Source organism: Oryctolagus cuniculus, chromosome 6 (genome assembly GCF_964237555.1).
Source record: "Oryctolagus cuniculus chromosome 6, mOryCun1.1, whole genome shotgun sequence".
In the NCBI taxonomy this organism is placed as follows: Eukaryota; Metazoa; Chordata; class Mammalia; order Lagomorpha; family Leporidae; genus Oryctolagus; species Oryctolagus cuniculus.
The window spans coordinates 151,216,951-151,234,966 of NC_091437.1; the positions used below are offsets into that span (position 1 = coordinate 151,216,951).

The 18,016-nt window shown below is 52.2% G+C and overlaps 1 long non-coding RNA gene across 1 annotated transcript; it reads left to right on the plus strand.

Annotated features, from left to right (window-relative positions):
- The first annotated feature begins 1,828 nt into the window (after positions 1-1,828).
- On the plus strand, positions 1,829-16,598 carry LOC138849986 (uncharacterized). Its single transcript, XR_011389336.1, has 2 exons — positions 1,829-4,384; positions 16,370-16,598. It is a non-coding gene; the product is annotated as an uncharacterized lncRNA (long non-coding RNA).
- Positions 16,599-18,016: the final 1,418 nt, after the last annotated feature.

Genomic DNA, 18,016 nt, shown 5'->3' on the forward strand with positions numbered 1-18,016 from the left:
TGGGATGGGAAGCACCCCAGGGCTTCCAAGGAGCAGAGGTTGCATCTCTGAGAGGACAGTGATGACAGAATTCATAAAAGGCATTGGCCATTGAAGTGTTCTCCTTGGATATTCACATACAAGGTCTTCCACAAGTTCATGGAAAATGTGTATTATGCAAAAGCTGTGCATGGACCTCAAAACTTTTGGTAGCATAATCAACTTATTGGTTAATTTCCCATTCTGGGAACTTGTTGAAGGAGCCTCGTATAACAGGGAGAGCTGACTGTGGGGTGATGGGAAATGCCTTATCCTGGGTGCAGGAGGCGAGGTGTGACGTTTAGCTAACTGTGCTCCTTACAGTTGAAACCTTGACAACAGCCTGAAGTCAGGGGTCCACAGTTAGTGGCCCTGTCCTCTTCTGAATGCCAAGCCCAGTTCCACGTCTCCCTGTGTGTTTCTTTAGAGTGCTTATGCGTTTAGGGCTCACTCAGACCCAAGCAGGGAGCCCTCCTGGTCCCTGCCCGGATGTCACTCTGATCTAGTTTGGATGAGAGAGAGAGAGAGAGGGAGAGAGAGAGAGAGAGAGCACTCACCTGCCCTAAGTAACAGCAATAAAAGTGACAGTATTAGGAGCACTAAAATGTGAGCCAAGCTAACAGAGATTATCTCATTGAATCTCACCAACGACTGACTCAGAGAGTCACTGTTTTATTCCCATTTTGCAGGTTTAGAAAGAGCAAAGACAGTGCCCAAGATCCCACAGCTAGAAAGTGGCAGAGCTGGGGTTTATGTCCTCACTTGTAAATACTTCCTGCTTTTCTCCTCCATCACACACACACACACACACACACACACACACACACACGAGGAGGAGCAGCACCTGAGCAGCCCACGATTGCCAGGAGCCCCTCCTGCAGGGGTGATGTCAGAGCTGAGTCCTCAGGAGGTGTGGGAGCACCTAGCAGAGAGGGGGCGAGAGGGGGCGGCGTGGACAGCGTGGTGGTGAGGGGGTGAGAGAGTGGGAGGTGGGCTTGGGGAATCCGGTGCTCAGCGTGGCTGACACGTGGCTTTCCTGGAGGGGAGGGTGTGAGATGGGGGTGGAGAGGTGGACAAGGCCAGGACAGGCAGAGTGTAGGTGTTGTGCTATGAGAACCCAGGTTATCTTAGGGGCCAGGGGTGTGTTGAAGGCCCCAGGAGAGGCCTGTGTTTCGGAAAGCTCGCTCTGCTGTGTAAGCAGGGTTTCAGGGACAGATGGGCCGTCACTGTGACCCCTAGGATGGCCTGACCAATGCTCACTGTCTGTGAGGCAGGAGAGGCCTGCAGGAGGCCACACTTCCTCAGTCCCACCACCCCTCAAGTCCCAGAGGAAGTAAGGCAATGGCCCCAGAAGTCCTTATTGTCAGGGGGATGGCGTTCAGAAAGAGTGGGAGATGTGCGCTCAGTCCTAGCTCCGTAGCTTGCTGAGGGGACCTGGGCCTGGCTGCTTTGCCTCTCAGAATCTCCGATTTGTCAGAGATAACATCTTCATCACAAAGTGGCAGTAGGGAGCCTGGGAGATGAAGGCGGACACACAGGTTTTAACCGTTTTCCGCCGAACGCTTTGTTCCAGTCCCCCATGTCTGCGTAATAGACAGCCTGAAACCTTAGCGGCTTAGCACAATATTTTGTTTCTGGGTTTGTACCGTGGGCAAGGGAGGGACCTGCTCGTCTCTGCTCTACTCAGTTTCAGCAGCAGCAGCCTAAAGGCTCGTTTGCTTGTCACTCTGGAGCTGCTGTGGGCTGTCGCCCGGGACCTTAGCTGGGACTGCTGGCAGACCGCCACACATGGCCTTGAACTTCACGCAGCCTGGGCTCCCTTACAACATGGCGCCTGGGCTGCCGGCAGCAGCAGCACTCAGAAGCAGAGAGCATCGGGTGGCTGCACAGCTCGCTTCGGAAACCACATGGAGTCACTTCTGCTTCAGGTTATTAATTAGGAACCAGTCACTAAGGCGGGATTGCGTGCAAGAGGAGAGGAGTTAGACTTCCTTTAAGGGGAGGAGTTCAAAGAACATTTGGACATGGTTTAAAGCAAACGAATTGCGACCTCACGGCCATGGGTCAGGCGGGATGGCCATGAGCAGTCAGAAGATGGGGTCTCTTCCCTCCTTTGCGCTGACTTTCATGAGACTAACGACCCAGAGCTGGCTGATAGCTCAGCTGAGACACCGCATAGAAGGTTGTTTCAGTACTATCAAGGGCTGAGCTATGATATCACATTTCAGAAACAGAGGCAGTCTCAGAAACTTACAATTGATGGAAAGTAATTGAAACCTAGTTTAAATTAATGTACAACGGATGTATTGGTTGAAGTTTTAAAAAACGTCTTAGAGTGTGTGCTTCAGGAAAAGCTTGCTCCAGCAGCACGAAGATGACTCCTGTGATCTGAAGTCCCTGTGTCTTCTCTTTGCCTTCCCTCACTGCGGGTGGCCTGGAAGCTCCATGTTTTCATACTTCTTCATTCCTAAGCAGATAGACAGAAGATGCCTTTTCTCCTTCGTTTCCAGCAGACACACTGAAGCCCACCCTGGCTGGGCCAGTGTCCATCACATGCCTACCTGTGGACCAGTTGTGGTTTGCAGCTTGGTGGAACTCCGTGGCTGGCTTGGTCAAGGTCACAGCGCTGGAGCTGGGGCAGGGATGGAGTCAGCTCTCCCTAAACCCTGTAGTGGACATCAGCAGGAAGGGAGACACGGCACTGTGTCTCCCAGGTTTAATCTCCTCTGCCTTCCATGCCCGTTCAGTTACGAGGAATCGTAATTGGACCTTGGGTTGGAGTAGGGGTGGTGGTGGGAGGAGCCCTATCTTTTATTATTATTATTATTAACAGACTTATTTATTTATTTGAAGAGGGGTGGAGAGAGAGAAAGTGGGAGAGAGCTTCTGTTTGCTGGTTCACTCCCCAAATACATGCAACAGGCAGGTCTGAGCCAGGTCAAAGCCTCTGACCTTAGCCTCAGTCTGTGGGCTCTAGGCTTGAGAGGAAGGGAAAGGCAAGGGTCCCACTGGGGAACAGACTCCGGTGGCTCCCACAGAAGGAAGGAAGGAGACTTTGGAGGATTGCCCAGCACCCAGAGCACCAGGCCAAGACTTGGCAAGGTGCTCCTGGCCGGGCCCGGCTGTTCTGACACTCTGGGCGATGGCATCATGCAGTGAGGCCACCTGCCTGCCCGAAGGCCTCTGGCTGACCAGGTACATCTGCAGCGAGGCGAGGGTCACTCTGGCCCTTCCCTCTGCTGCCCCGTGCGTGCGGCTCAGCTCACTGTGGTGTGGAAGGAAAGAGCAGCTCCAGTGCTGCTACCTGCGGGCCAAGTGACCCCAGCACCTGTGAAACTCAGTTTCCCAATCTGCCAAGGAGGACAGAGAGCCCCGGCCTGGCCTTCGTCTGCCACCAGGCACAGGATTTGGAAGGCAGTGGCGCAAGGACTTGGTGCCCACGACCCATGGTGGAGGATTCTCCATACTGCTGAAGTCATAGGCGCCCTGGCTTTGCCGTTGGAAGCTGGAAGCTTCCGCAGAATCCAGGCTCTGGCTGCAAGCTGCCACCTTCCAGATTGAGCAGAAGATACACAGGGCACAGAGGAAGAGCTGCCCCTGCAGGCCTCTGTCCTGAGACCTCATCGTCTCTGTTTTTCCTGGGAGGCCTGCAGGGCATCTGGGAGCCTTCCAACCTGCACGGTGCTACCTGTTGAATAATCGGTACCTCGGCACCTGTCATCACCTGAGAGAGGCAGCCAGGTGGAGGTAAGGAAGCAAGCCACACACGAAGGAGGGGAAGCCCCCTCCCTCTCCCCACCAGTCACCTGTACCCTCTCTGGGCCTGTTGACTTCCTGATTCAGGGTGTTTCCTGAGCCCTGTCAGTCAGGTGCTCCCTCTGTCTCGAATCTGTACCCTTGCTCCCTTGGTATTTGAAATCAAGCCCACTTTATTCATTCTTAAATAAATGTCTTTAACAGAAATGTTGAGGTCATAAATACGTTCACTTGTGAAGAAGCAGGTTGCCGTTAAGTACAATTTAAATATATTTATACATAAGTGACACCTGGCATGGATTTGCAAGGGGCCACAGAACCAGTATTGATTATGTATGCATTGATTCACATCCGATTTAATTCACCCAGGGTTAAGACTTATGAGGCTCTACTTCCCTTCTTCTAGAGAGCAAAATGCAAGGGGTGTTACTGGGCCAAAGTTGCAAACTCTGTGAATGAGGTTTGCCCCTCTCTTTATGTCCACGAGAACTCTTCAATCAACAATTATGTTCGAGTGTGTTTTCTTGGAAAACTCAACATGCTTCCAGAGTCGTCAGTGTGACAGCCCAGGAACAACGTGCTTGCATAGCTCGAAGCTGGGACCAGAGAGGTGAGGATTTATACCAAGGCCCAGGAGTGCAGATTGGATGGTATGAGACTCCGTCCCTGATTTCCATGGCTGCTGTGTGTGTGTCCATTAGGGGGCTGTGTGCTGAGGCTGTGCGGATGAAACCATTGCTTTGAGGAGCTCCCAGGACATAGATAGGGTAAGCGTTGACTGAATGTTGGATGTTCCGTGTTGGTGGAGTCATGTGCAAAGTGCTTTGAGAATAGCGTGTGCACGTGATGTGTCAGAAGAGATCCAGGCTTTGAGGCCAGATACACCTGAATGTCAGTTTCAGCTCTGCGGTTTACTGTGTGACCCTGACAAGTCACTTAGCACCTCTGAACCTAAGAAAGGCAGACTAACAGCCTACCTGTTGGCACTGATGGAAACTGAGTAATTGAGCTACTGTCAGTGCAGGGGCGGGCTCAGGTGGGGAGCTGCCATCATCTGCAGCCACCAGGGCCTGCACAAAGCATGCAACACATCCGAGCCTCCGGCAGCTCCCAGCGCTCTCATCCGTCCTGTAAGTGAAATGCGCTTTGTAAAACCGTGACATGTTGAGCAAATGCCAGTTATCACTGTCAGGGCGATTAGCCAATCCTGATGAGGGCTGAGAAGGCAGGGCAGCAGGGCGGCTTGTCAAAGTCCAGAGAGTCACTGCAGGTCGAGGCCAGGCGGCTGCTCCGGCTCCGGCCCCTCTCACCCACTGCCCTTTTCGCTCCCAGCCTCTGTAACCCAACCGCACCCTGGAGCAGGCTCTGCAGATGGCCGGCTTGGGTTCCCTGTCAGCAGAGCCCTTATGCTGGCGGGGGGACATACCATGGGGCCTGAGAAAGAAGTCAGGCGTGCTTGGAATGCAATTGCAAAAGAGGTTACAAGAGCCCGGCCAGAATGCTGAAATCAAGTGATGTCGAGAGGTTTTGTTATTTTTGAAAAAGTGACTCATTCTGAGAAACCCTAACGGCCTTGCAGAATGTTCACCTAGTTGCCTGTGTGTCTAACACAGAGCCCGCTGCAGAGAAAAACAAACCCTGTTGTCACAGCGGCGGAGGGGGCGGTGGGGGCAGGGAGGGCTGGGGGCAGGGGTAGGGGTCACCATTTGATGGAGGAAGGGTTGGAGAACCACGTGTGCTCCGTCTCCCAAGTCCTTCCCCCCGATTGTTCTGTTCATGTTATGGCAAAGCACACGCTCTTGCGTCAGTCTCTGGAGGTGGGATGCTGCCTGGCTGACATCAAAGGAAATGGAAGACAACGGGTTCTCAGAGAGCTTTAGCTGTTTCCCCGAAATGAGAGAGAGAGAGAGAGAGAGAGAGAGAGAGAGAGAGAGAGAGAGAGAGAAGGAAAGGTAGAGGAGGAGGGGTGGAGGAACGAAGGAGAGGGAAGGGATTTGTGAATGAGAAGCAGCGTGCTTGGGACAGACACACTGGGGCCACATCTGTTCTCCGTGAGGGCACCTGCCAGCCCTGCCAGCCCTGCCTGTGGGATGCTCAGGGGAGCTGGGAGGTGGCCTCTAGCTTGTCCCTGCCTTTAGCCAGCTCTAGGACCCCCTGGGACACAGACCCCTTCCACGTGTCTCCGCTTCCCGGGGCGCTCGGTGGGAATAATCAGACATAAAGAGAGCTGTGGAGTGCGCCTCAGCATGCGGACCGCTGGGCCCCGCTCCAGCTGTGTCGCGGACAACCTGCGTGCCTAACAGCTCCCGGGCGAGGCAGACACGGCCTGTGCCTCTACGGACCTCACTTAGGGTAGCCTGGGCTGCATGATCTCTGATGTTTCTTCTTGTTCTGCCATTCAGTGGGGCAAAATATTCAAGGGCTCTTGGCCATTGAGCCCTGCATCGAGTTCTGGGAATGAAAAAGAAATGAGTGAGCCCTGGTTTCTGCCTTTAGGGTCTAGCTGTGCAGATGTGGAAGCCGGTGGGAGAATGAGTGACATCATCACCCAGAGTCTGCAGGGGCCGGGGGGTTGTGTGAAGGTGGGGTGGGGTGGGCGGCTGCTTTTGTGGGCATCTGCTTGTGTGGGCATCCAGGAGTAGGGCACGAGGGTGTCTTTGGGCCCACACAGCCTTTGATGAAACGCTGGAGGATGGCACTGGACAGGGTGTTGTGAACCAGACTCTCAGAGCTGGCTTTGGCTAAGTGTTCACTGCCACCATGGTGTCACCTCTGCCCAGGGAGATGTGGTGCTGCTCGCCAGGAACTGCCAAACTCAGCTCTGTGGTACCCCAGCTCCCTAGAGGGTCCTGGGAAACCAGGGAAGACGGCTCCTGATGGGCCAGCTCCCCAGAACTCAGTCAGATGCTTGAGATGTGTACACACACATGCACACACACACAAAGTCCACACGTACAGACATGCGGACATCTGTGTGGTTTTCAAAAAGTTCATGGAAAATACACATTATGAAAAAACTGTGCATGAACTTAAAAATTCTTAACCAAAAAAATTTCTATTTTCCGTGAACTTTTTAAAGCCTCCTTGTATTATGTACACACACACACAGGGTTTGTCTTCATTATTCACAGATTCCACATCTGGGAATCTGCCAACTCACCAATGTTTACCCGTAACCCCCAAATCAATACTCGTGGCACTCTCTCCCTCATTCAGGGACACGTGCAGAGTGGCAGCAAAGTCCGACTCAGCCCACACTCACGGTCCCCACTGGGGTCGAGAGGGTGGCGCTCTGCCCTAGCGCGCACTGTATAGTCTCCTTTCTGCACTGCGTTTGGTGCCACGTTTTGAGCGTCTGGGTGCTTTTGGGGCCATGTCACAGCTGGCAATACCTCCTCCCTGCCCCGGGTGTAGTGGTGAGGATCTAGCTGCGGTTCCTAAGCGCAGAAGGCCCTGGAGTGCCTGATGGGGGGACGTACGTGGAGGAGATGAGTTTTGTTCAGGCATGCGCTGTAGTGTTGCTGCCCGTGTGGTCAGCGTTGATGACTCAGCAATAAAATGACATAAGGTTCTTGGAACAAAAATGCACAGGAAACGGAGCTGGGTTTTGATGGTGGATGAAACTGCCAGAACCCAAGTTGTGCAGGTTCCTCACCTCTGGCAGCTCTGGTTTCTTCTCCACGCCAGCACTCATGGTAACTCCACTGAACACGGCTACCACACATGTGTCCGTGTGCATTGCCATGGAGAGATAGATGGCTTGAGGTCTCCTTAGGACCTTTGCGTGGGGGCAGGAGACTGAGGGGCAGTAACTGGCCCAGGTGAGGCAGCCAGGAAGCGGCTTGTGCTGGGCCTCAAGCCCTACAGGCCGCGGCAGGGGGCCCTGCGCTCCTGGCCTTCCTCCCTCTGCGCCTTTCACCTGACCTGGTCCCGTCCTGGTCCCCCAGGCCTTGTCAACCCTTTCTGGTGTTTATGGGAAACGTGCTGAGAACCCAGACTGTTCCCCCAGGCCTTTCTGAGGTTGCAAGTGGACATGGTTCAGCCGGAGCCGGGGCCAAGGGCTGGCAGGCCTCTCGGACTGAGGCTTCTCTGGCTCCCACTGGGACGGGCCGTGCTGCAGAGTGTCTGCGAGCCCCCAGGTCTCTGTTCCAGGGACAGATTCCTCCCCAGGTTCTCAGGAGCCTTTTGGTCAGTTGAGCTAGAGCTTCCTGAGGCTGCAGAAGCGCTTGGCTGGCTGCTGTCCCACGTAAACACGCTCGTCGCTAGAAATTATTTACGCGCCACGGGGAGGCAGGACAGGCTCCTTGATGGGCTCGTTAATAAGAAGCCCGCGGCTCCTGCTGTGGCCCAGATTCCTGCGGGCCGGGGTAGGGGGAGGTTTCCTTTCGCTCAGTACCCCCTGATTAGAAACCTGTGGCCATCCGTCTCCAGGTGCAAGTGCGGATGCCGCAGTTCGGCACTCAAGGCCTCTTTCGAGATGCAGGTCTTGCTATCGTCCACTGTTTCAGCTGGGACCACTTTGCACTCTCTCAGCAAATGAGCAAGCCTGCAGAACTTGGAAATTCATTTATTTATTTTCATTTTATTTGAAAAGTATAGAGAGACACACAGGCTCATATACAGAGTGAAAGACACACACACACACATACACACACAGGTCTTCCACCTGCTGATTTACTCCCCAAATGCTTGTAACAGCCAGGCCTGTGCCAAGCTGAAACTGGGGGCTTCAATATGGGTCTCCCAGATAGATGGCAGAGACCCAAGGACTTGTGCCATCACCTGCTGCCCCCAGGATGTACATTAACAGAAAGCTGGATTGGAAAAGGAGTAGCAGGGACTTGAACCAGGCACTCTGATGTGAGATACTCGCATCCCAAGAGGCAACTTACACTGTGCCACACACTTCCCAGAACACACACCTGCGCATCCCTGCCTTCACCATCCCTGCCCCACGCTGCAGAAGTTCGTACTGTGTGTGCTTTCCTCCGCCTGGAAACCTTTCTCCTTCTCAGCCTCCTTGCAGGTAGCTCAGGCATCACCTCCTCTGAGGGCCCCCCCTGCTCACTCCCGTGGAGGTGTCGGTGCCTTGCCTTGGGGCGCCCTGGCCTCTGTTCTGCACCCCGGCTGCACGCTGCGTGCAGGGACCTTGCAGTGCAGGGACAATGACAGTGCCTTTGTGTGGACCAAACACACACCCCACTGTACGCACCTTAGCCTGGCACCCATGAATCATACCATGGATGCTCGGGCGATGATGATGATGATGAATATAGCTCCCGTGCCACTGTCTTGTAATCCCTCTTTCTAAACCTTGCTCTTAGCAGACCCTGACCTACCAGAGTGCAGGGCCCATGAGCTCACTCATCCCCCAACAAGCATCTGTCACCTTGTAAGGGTTCAACGAGGAGGACACACCCAACAGCAGCACAAATGCAAAGTATCAGATGAGGCCATGTTCTGAACCCTTAGTAGGAATTAACTTACTTGATAAATAGTCCTAGGAGATAGTTACTCTCAGTCTTCTTGCTTTATAGAGGAGGAAATTGAGGCATAGAAATAGCTTGTCCCAGGTCATACAGCTCGTGGGTCACAGAGGCGAGGTTCGAACCCAGGGCGAGCCCAACAGTCTGTTCCACCGCCTCTCGTGAGTGATGCCTGGCAAACAGTGGGTGTTTAGTGAATGTTGAATGAGTGCTTTGGGTCATTGAGTGTTTTGATTGCCCAGCCTAGAGACAGAGGAGTCACAGGGATCAGCTCCTGAAAGGGTAAGTGCTTCTGTTTGTTCACCTTATCTCTAGAGATGGTTGGGGATGTGCCCTTGAGCAGCGCGCCTCTTCCTGGTCTAGACCCAGCACAGCCTTCCAGAAGCAGCCGCGTCCTCACCGCCATGGCCCTGCAGGCTGCTGGGCCTCAGCCCTCTGCCTAGAATGTCCTTGCCCTGTCTCCCTCCCTTCCTCCCTGCCACCTGGTGCTGTATGAGAAACCCCTCTGTCTTCCTTCTCACAACCCTCTGGCAAATCCTGCTCAGCTGCCACCTCTCTGCCTAGCTCTCCCTCATGGAACACACTCTCTGTTACTTACATGCACACACACTCATGGCAAAGTGGGGAATGTGCCAGACGCCTGGCTGGCAGTCTGGCTCTGCCACTCGGTACAAACCTCTCCACTGACTCTCAGTTTTCCCATCTGTGAAATGGTGCTGATCAGACCACAAAACTCACTGGGATTGTGTGAGGATGAAGGAGAATACACAGAGTACTGTCGATGTGCACTTAGGGCACTGAGGCTGGGGTGCGGAGACACTTGCTGTGTGCATGCTCCATGCATGCCTTTCATTTTTCTGGAATGTGGGTCCTGCACACCCTGGATGTGCCCTTATGTATTTGTATATCTCTAATTTTTAGTAGAGTGCCTGGTACACAGCAGGTGCTCAGTGCATGTACATAAAACTGAAGTTCAACAAAGCAAGGATTTATTGAGCACCTAAAATGTACTAAGGGCTGAGTATACAGAGATGGGCAGGGGGCAGCTGGATGTTCCAGATGCACTTAGGTTAAGAGAGCCCGTAAGGGACTGAGGGAAAGCCAGCATGGTGCAGTTGTCCACTCACTGACTCATTGAGGAGTTTGTGGGGCATTTGTGTGGTACAATGGGTTAAAGCCCCGACCTGCAGTACCAGCATCCCAGTGGGCACTGGTTCCAGTCCTGTTTGCCCCACTTCCAATCCAGCTTCCTGCTAATGTGCCTGGGAAAGCAGCAGAGGATGGCTCAAGTCCTTGGACCCCTGAACCCATGTGTGAGACCCGGAGGAAGCTCCTGGCTCCTGGCTTTGGATCAGCTCAGCTCCGGCCATCATGGTTGCAGTGAACCAGAGGATGGAAGTCTTTCTCTCTCTCTCTCTCTCCCTTTCTGTAATTCTGTCTTTCAAATAAATAAAATGAATCTTTAATAAAAGGCATCGTGGCCCCAGGGTATGGGGAGACAGAGAAGAATACAAGGTCTCCTGGTCCCCCAGGAGATGCCCTCAAGTATACAACATGGACAATGAGTGCTGTCATAGAAGGACAAGCAAGGCGGGCTGGGAGGCACAGAGGGCACAGAAATCGGCACATCCATCTGTCAGGGATGGGGACGGGCAGCGGGTGCTGTTGACTCTGCTTTTGCCTGTGTGGACCCTGGGCTTGGGTCTCGGCGTCTCCTTTTCTTCCTTCCAGCCTGAGTGTTCACCTTCCCTCAGTGAGTTCACCTTGGAGGCTTCCCCCATTACTCTGTTGTTGTCCTCCGATGCTCACCACAGTCCACAGGGAATGAGAGGTGGGCAAGGAAAGGGGAGCTATCACTTCGGGAATACCTAGCAGGTGCCAGGCCCAGCGCTCTGTAGTGGCTCTGCACTATTTAGGCTTCCCAGCCCTCTTGTGGGACCAGGATTACTCTCCTCTGTGTTTAGACTACAAGAGAGGCCCCAAGAGGGCACGTGCCTTTGCCCAAGGTCACCAGCTGGAAACCAGAACCAGACTTGGAATCCAAGACCAGCTGCCTCCCCGTACCACGGCGCTTTAATGGCTCTGGGAGAGGCCAGGTAGGCAAGAAAGGAAATGGAGTGATTCGTTTACTGCCCCAGGCATTTTCAGCAACAAGCAAGTGATTTCCCTAATTCAGGTCGGCTATTAACACAGGCTTGGCAGTAAGAATGAGGTTGTAGAAAAACAGGTTTTCTTCCCAACTCAGCAGCACCACCTGCAGGATCTAAGGGAACACTGCAGAAACGGTCGGGTGGGCAAAGTGGGAGGGAGAGGAATTTAACTGCAGAACTGGTGAAGTGTGTATGACCCTGCATCCCTTCTGACTTCCAGTCTGGTCCTCCTCCCCTCCCACTCTTCCTTTCCCCTCTCCCCATTCTTATTTCCCATTCATTCAATCAACTTTTATTGAGTACTTAATCTTGGCTGTATTCCTCTTTGTGAGATACAAATAGAGAAAATTTGCTCTTTAAAAAAAACCAAGATTTATTTATTTAGTTATTTATTTGAGAGGCAGAGCCACACATACACACAGAGAGGGGTGGGGAGAGGGAGAGAGAGAATCTTCCATCCAGGGGTTCATTCCCCAAATGTCCACAACAGCACAACAGCTAGGGCCGGACCGGGCTGAAGCTGGGAGTCAAGAAATCCATCCGGTGCCCCATGTGCATGGCAGGTAGCCACGTACTCGGGTCATCATCTGCTGTCTCCCAGGCACCTTAGCAGGAAGCTGCATCAAAAGTTGAAGTAGCCAGGACTCAAACCTGGCATTCCTATATTGGATATGGACATCCAAGTGGCAGCTTAACTCGTGGTGCCATGACACACAACACCTTCCTCTCAGATTTGCTTGTTGACCTATTGACAGTAACAATGTACTTGATGGTTACAACTAAGATGCATTGAGCAGTGCCAAGTGTAGGCACCATGCTAAGGCTTTGTCTCAGTCACTCCTTAGGGAGGGTGAGGGACATCCCTGGAATGAGAAGTTGGAGGACTGGAAGTCAAACCCAGATCCTTCTGACTCCAGAGCCAGAGATCAAAATCATTAAGCAAAATTGACTCAGGTCTAAGGTTAACCCCACACGTGTCCACACGCTAGTAGAATTGTTTTTTCCCTGGTTCAGATGATGACTTAGTTCCTGTCTGAGGGTGGTGCTCACTCTCCTTTTCAACCCATTGCTTCTTAAGTCCCTTGGAGGTCACACTGAGATTCTAAGTGTCCAGACGTGGTGCTTGGTGTCAGGGATGCAGAAGTGACTGTAGCTCGGGGAGGTGTTCACCATAATACAGGGCAGGTGACAAGACTCACTCTGACAGAAGCACTGCATGGCAACACGGAGCGCCAGGGACACTGTAGCTGCTAGGAATGGGACCTGCTGGGTGGCGAGTGCCCTGTGCCACTGTATGTGGTATCACTGACCAAATGGAATGGGCACACGGGTCAGGGGTGAAGGAAGGGATGGGGACAATCACGTTGGCCTCTGCAGGGCTGGGAGGCTGCACAGGCAGAGGGCACTGGAGCTTGGACGCTGTACAGACCTTGGTTTCCTATTCTTTTCGACTGGGAGGTAAGTTCAAGGTTTGAGCAAGCAAGTGTTTGTTCTGTGACCTGCAGGGCAGGAAATCTCCAGTTTCCATTTCTGCAGTAGCTACTGAGTTGCGTTTCTTTTAAATTCCCAGGAACCTGTTCTCCTTTTTTGGGTCCATGGGTAGTTTTTCTGGTCTGGGCGTGGTTGGCTCCCGAAATTAGAACTGATCAAGGGCAGGCGTCATGTCTAAAACTAGAGGAGTGACTGTGGATAGGTTTGTGGGAATTTCTCTGGCACAGCTGAGGGGAAATCGATGGCAGCCCCATCACACACACACACACACACACACACACACACACACACCTCTCACAGGGAAGACAGGTGCCACATGGAGGCATGTTTATAGCACGTTTGTGGCTCCCTCACCTTTTCCTACATCCTCACCTGCCAAGAACACTTTTCTAGTAGCTGTACAAACTTTACTTTCTTTATCCTGTAACAGAAAATGAAAGTTTTTTTTTCCCATTTTCCAAATATACAATTACTACATATTGACTCTGAGTTTTCCTCACTGTGCACTCTGAAGATGCTAATTTGAAGCTGTGTAGAGAGAGTGCTTGCCCTGGGTGGAGATCTTGCGGCTGGATTGTACCTGTGACTAGAAGTGTGTTAGGGAACAGAGATGCAAAGGGAACAGTAACGCTGCTTCCAGCCTTCCAGGTGCTCCTGGTGCTTGCTGACTCCGTGACCCCTTTAAGATTCCCCTTTAATGGGGCCTGTGTTGTAGCATAGTGGGTGAAGCTGTCGCCTGCGAAGCCGACATCTCATATGGGCACCGGTTCGAGTCCCAGCTGCTCCACTTCCAATCCAGTTTCCTGCTAGTAGCCTAGGAAAGCAGTGGAGGATGGCACAAGTACGTGGGCCCCTGTACCCAAGTGGGAGACCTGGAAGAAGCTTCTGGCTCCTGGCTTCATTCAGGACTAGCTCTGGCTGTTATGGCCATTTGGAAAGTGAACCAGTGGATGGAAGATCTCTCTCTGTCTCTCCTTCTTTCTCTGTAAGCTGACTTTTGAATAAATAAATATATACATATATAAAATAAGGATTCCTCTTTAGTAACTAGCATCATGGTTAGAGGACATGGTGAAAGTAGGGAGGCTCAGTGGTAAGACATTAGGGCAAGGGAGGTCTCTGCCAGTGTGGGGTGGGGGCAGAGAAGCGAGGGGGATGATTCTGTCTTTTTCTGCCCTTGGAGAGAGATGTGGGCCCGCCCTTTGATTTCTCACTAATTCAGAATACCAAGGTTCCTTTGTCGCCAATGTTGTGGCTTAATAGGTATCCTGCAGCCAGTCTGGGAGCACAATCAGGCTGGGTGACCTTGTTTCTATGGAAAAAATGAGTTCTGAGACCCAAATAATTGTCCTACAAATCAACTAATGGAACACACCCCTTAGCTAAGGTGGAGAGCCTGTGCTACTTATGGTGGGAAAGTTGATTCGTGAAAACAGCTATGGAATGGGAATCCTGATGCCTGGATCACAGACTGTCCAAGCCCCCTGGGTCATGGTCATGGGCAGGTCTCCTGGGTTTCCTCTTTTGGGGCTCACCTGGACAATGAGGGGCTGGATCAGATGAACTCTGTGCCCCTTTGATCGTTGAGTCTTTGGAACACTGAGTCTCTTTGTCATGTTATTTCATCTCCTGGGCACTCTTGCACTTCTGGCTGAACAGAAGTTTAGTCTGGCTCCTCCCCACTCCAGATCCACTCTTGGGCCAGCTGGTTTCTGGCTGGGTCCAGCCAGCGGGAGGCACTGGCAGGAAATGAAAGGGCAGCAGGGGAGGGGAGACCCGGAAGCTTTTCCTCTGCTGGTGGAGCTGTCTCTGGCAGAGACTCTGTAGTTCATGCTCGGCCCTGCCTCCCACGTGAGTCCCAGCTTCTGATGGGATGACCCAGGCCTTGGGCGGCTGCACTTGCCTCCTCCCTCTGTCCTGCCCCCTGGGATAGACATGGTTTCCTGTTCTTGTTGGTCCCTGGGCTCCCTCGCTGTGTCCTGGTTGTCTTGTCAACTCTTCCTTCTCCTGTGTAGCCCATTCTTCGTGGTGACTCCCTCTGTTTCAAGAGTGTAAAATACTGTTTACTCGGCTGGACTTTGATGCATTTAGACTTTTATTGGCAGCGAGGGCGACGATGAAGATGTTGATTAGAGCCCCTTCCTTGGTCTATAGCCTCACATATACAAGGCTGTAGCTCGGCTTCTGTAATTTGAGTTTCATAATAACAGCATGACGTCAGAAAGGCATTTGTCATTAATTCCACTTTACAAAAGAGGAAATGATTTCACTCAGCTCACACAGCTGCTGGGTCCTGATAGAGCTGGAACCGGAACTCAGCACTTTTGATTCCTCATCTAGTTTTCTTCCCCGACTTGTTCCTCTGCTTCCCATCGGTACCGCACCTGACCCTTTGGAAAAGGGCCTTCATGCTGTTCCTTTAGGTCGATGTTTTCCCAAGCGCACACCCCAAGTCATCGGTTGAGGGTGCGTTAGTTACTACTGCAGAGAGACAAAACACCCTTCCGCCTAGTGGTTTCCGACAGCATCGTTGCTTATTTTGGAAATGGCTCACAATGCCTCGATGCCTTCCCCTGCCTCCCATGTTCAGAATGATTGCCCACCCAGAGCCTGGGAGGGCACGGAGGTTGCACCCTAGAGCAATTGCAGCGGGGATCTGGCTGTGGTATGATGAAGGGGAGGTGACTGGCTGGTGTTTGCCCTGTGCAGCCCTGAACAAGCAGTCCTGTGCCTACAGCTGATCCCCAAACACAGCAGCTCCAGCTACAGGCAAGGCCAGGAGGGTGGAGCCTAAACTTGTTCCTATTCCAGGCTCTACCTAGGAAAGACCACAGCATCTTTTTCTCCACCCTTCTTCTTCGCTGAGCCTCTCTGCAGGAGGATGTGTGTCCTGCAGGGGCTTTCAATGCTAGGAAGAGGAAGTGTTCAAGTTCCCAGGTCCCGGGGACCTCAGTCTTCGGGGGGAGCTGAGTCAGAACACCCATTGCACCCTCCGTTTCATCAGTCATCAGCACATGTTTACATGCTTTATGCTCACCGTGTGCCAGTCTCTTATCCACTGCTGTGAATCCCTTGTGAAGGATCTCTCCCCAGTTGTTCTTGGATGTTCTAGGGGGTGGCTCACGTGTCCTGGGAACGCCCTCCTCCTGTCTCTTGTGCAGTGTTTATGCTTCTTCTCACCAGCCCCAGCCCCCTGCTCCCAGGTCTGTAGCCTCACTTTAGAGGCTCTTGCTAAGCGGGACCGTGTGGTTACTGTCGGGGCTGGGGCCCCCGTCTCCCTCCAGGGCTGCACTGTACTCTGTGCTGACTGGAGGAGAATGCTTCTCTCTCTCTCTCTCTCTCTCTCTCTCTCTCTCTCAGTGCATCTTGTCTGCTTACATTTGTGCCAAAGCAGAGTCATTTTGCCTCCTAATAGCTCTTGAAGATGTTAGCAAATATAATTCTGTTTTTTGCTTTCATCTGTTTCAGCCTCTGACCTCATGGGTTCCTGGACAAGCTCCAAGCACAAGACGACACCCTCTGCACCCCGGCCCTCAAGTCACCCCTGACCTCTCCATCATGGTCCCACCTGCGCATTGGAACACTGACTCCTTGCAACAGTGTTTCCTCAAGTGTGGGGCACAAGTCTTAGTTGAGGCTGCATTGGTTGTCCAACTGTGTAATAAATCACTCCAATACTTAATGGCTTATAACAGCATTATGTAGTAGCTTACTGTTTTACTGTGTGCAAGACCTTGGTTGGGTCCTTTGGCTCTGGGTCTGCCATCCCAAGGCCCAGCAGCACAGGGGCTGCTTCTAGATCACTCGTGTGGTTGGCAGGACTCAGTGTTCCTGCTGTTTAGCTCAGGGCCTCTGTTGATTAGAGGTTCTCCTTGGATCCTTTCCAAATGGGCCTCTCCGTGGAGTATCTCACAACATGACTCTGACTTCATCAATTGAGAGAACACACAAGGCAAACGAGACCCAGGCTTAGGTAATGTCATTTTAGAAGTGACATCCCATCACTTCCGCCGGATTGCATTAAACAGAAACAAGTAGCCAAGTCCAGCCTGCACCTATGAAGGGGTTACACAGCCATAACAGAGGCTGGAACCACTGAGACCATCACACCGGCTGCATGCTGCAGGTGGCTGGGATGAGGGTGAAATGGATTCTGACTTGAAAGAAATCATCAGGGAGAACATTGAGTCACTAGCCATTCGTTTTTAAGGGACCATAGGAAAACTGTAACTGGATATTATTGCTGAAGAAGAGGTTAAGTAGAAAAAAGTGAGTCCATTAAAAAGCCAACTATTGCAGACAGATGCTTGCTGAATGTGGGAATGCGAGTGTGTGCCCGAGACCGGAGAAGGCTGGGCAGCCTTTCCTCAATGTGAATCTTCCCCAGGGGGCTCTTTAGTGACTTTTGTAAACAGACTGTTGGTGAGTCCACCCAGCAGACCCTCCAGGCTGTGTGCATTTTGCATGGTCTTTCTCAAACGGAGGTGCGCACTTATGAAGAAGCGTGGTGCATCTTCCCAAGTGCATGTTCATTGAAGATACTAGGGCAAGAGGAGTCACAATATCTAACCAGCAATTTTTTTTGTTTTTATTAAAGATTTACTTATTTTATTTGAAAGACAGAGTTACAGAGAGAGAGAGGGAGAGACACAAAGAAAGAGCTCTTCCGTCTGCTGGTTCACCCCCCAAGTGGTCGCAATGGCTGGAGCTAGGCTGGCCAAATCCAGGAGCCAGGAGCTTCTTCTGGGTTTCCCTTATGGGTTCAGGCACTGGCATCACAGATGGTGGCTTTACTGGCTATGGCACAACATGGCCTCTCCAGCAAGTATGTTTGAAAAAAGTGTTCTTGGAAGCAGGCATTTAGCTTAGGAGTGAAGATGCTGCATCCCACCTTAAATCATGTAGGTGCAATTCCTGGCTCTAGATTCCAGCTTCCTTCCATGCAAGACCTACAAGGCAGCAGTGAGGGCTCAAGAAATTGGGTTCCTGCCATACACATGGATACCAGCTTGCCCTGGACCCTCGTGGGTTTAGCTGGTGTGGGTGTTTGGAGGATTGAATCAGTAGATGGGCTATCATTTTTGTGTGTGTCTCTTTGCCTCTCAAATAAATACA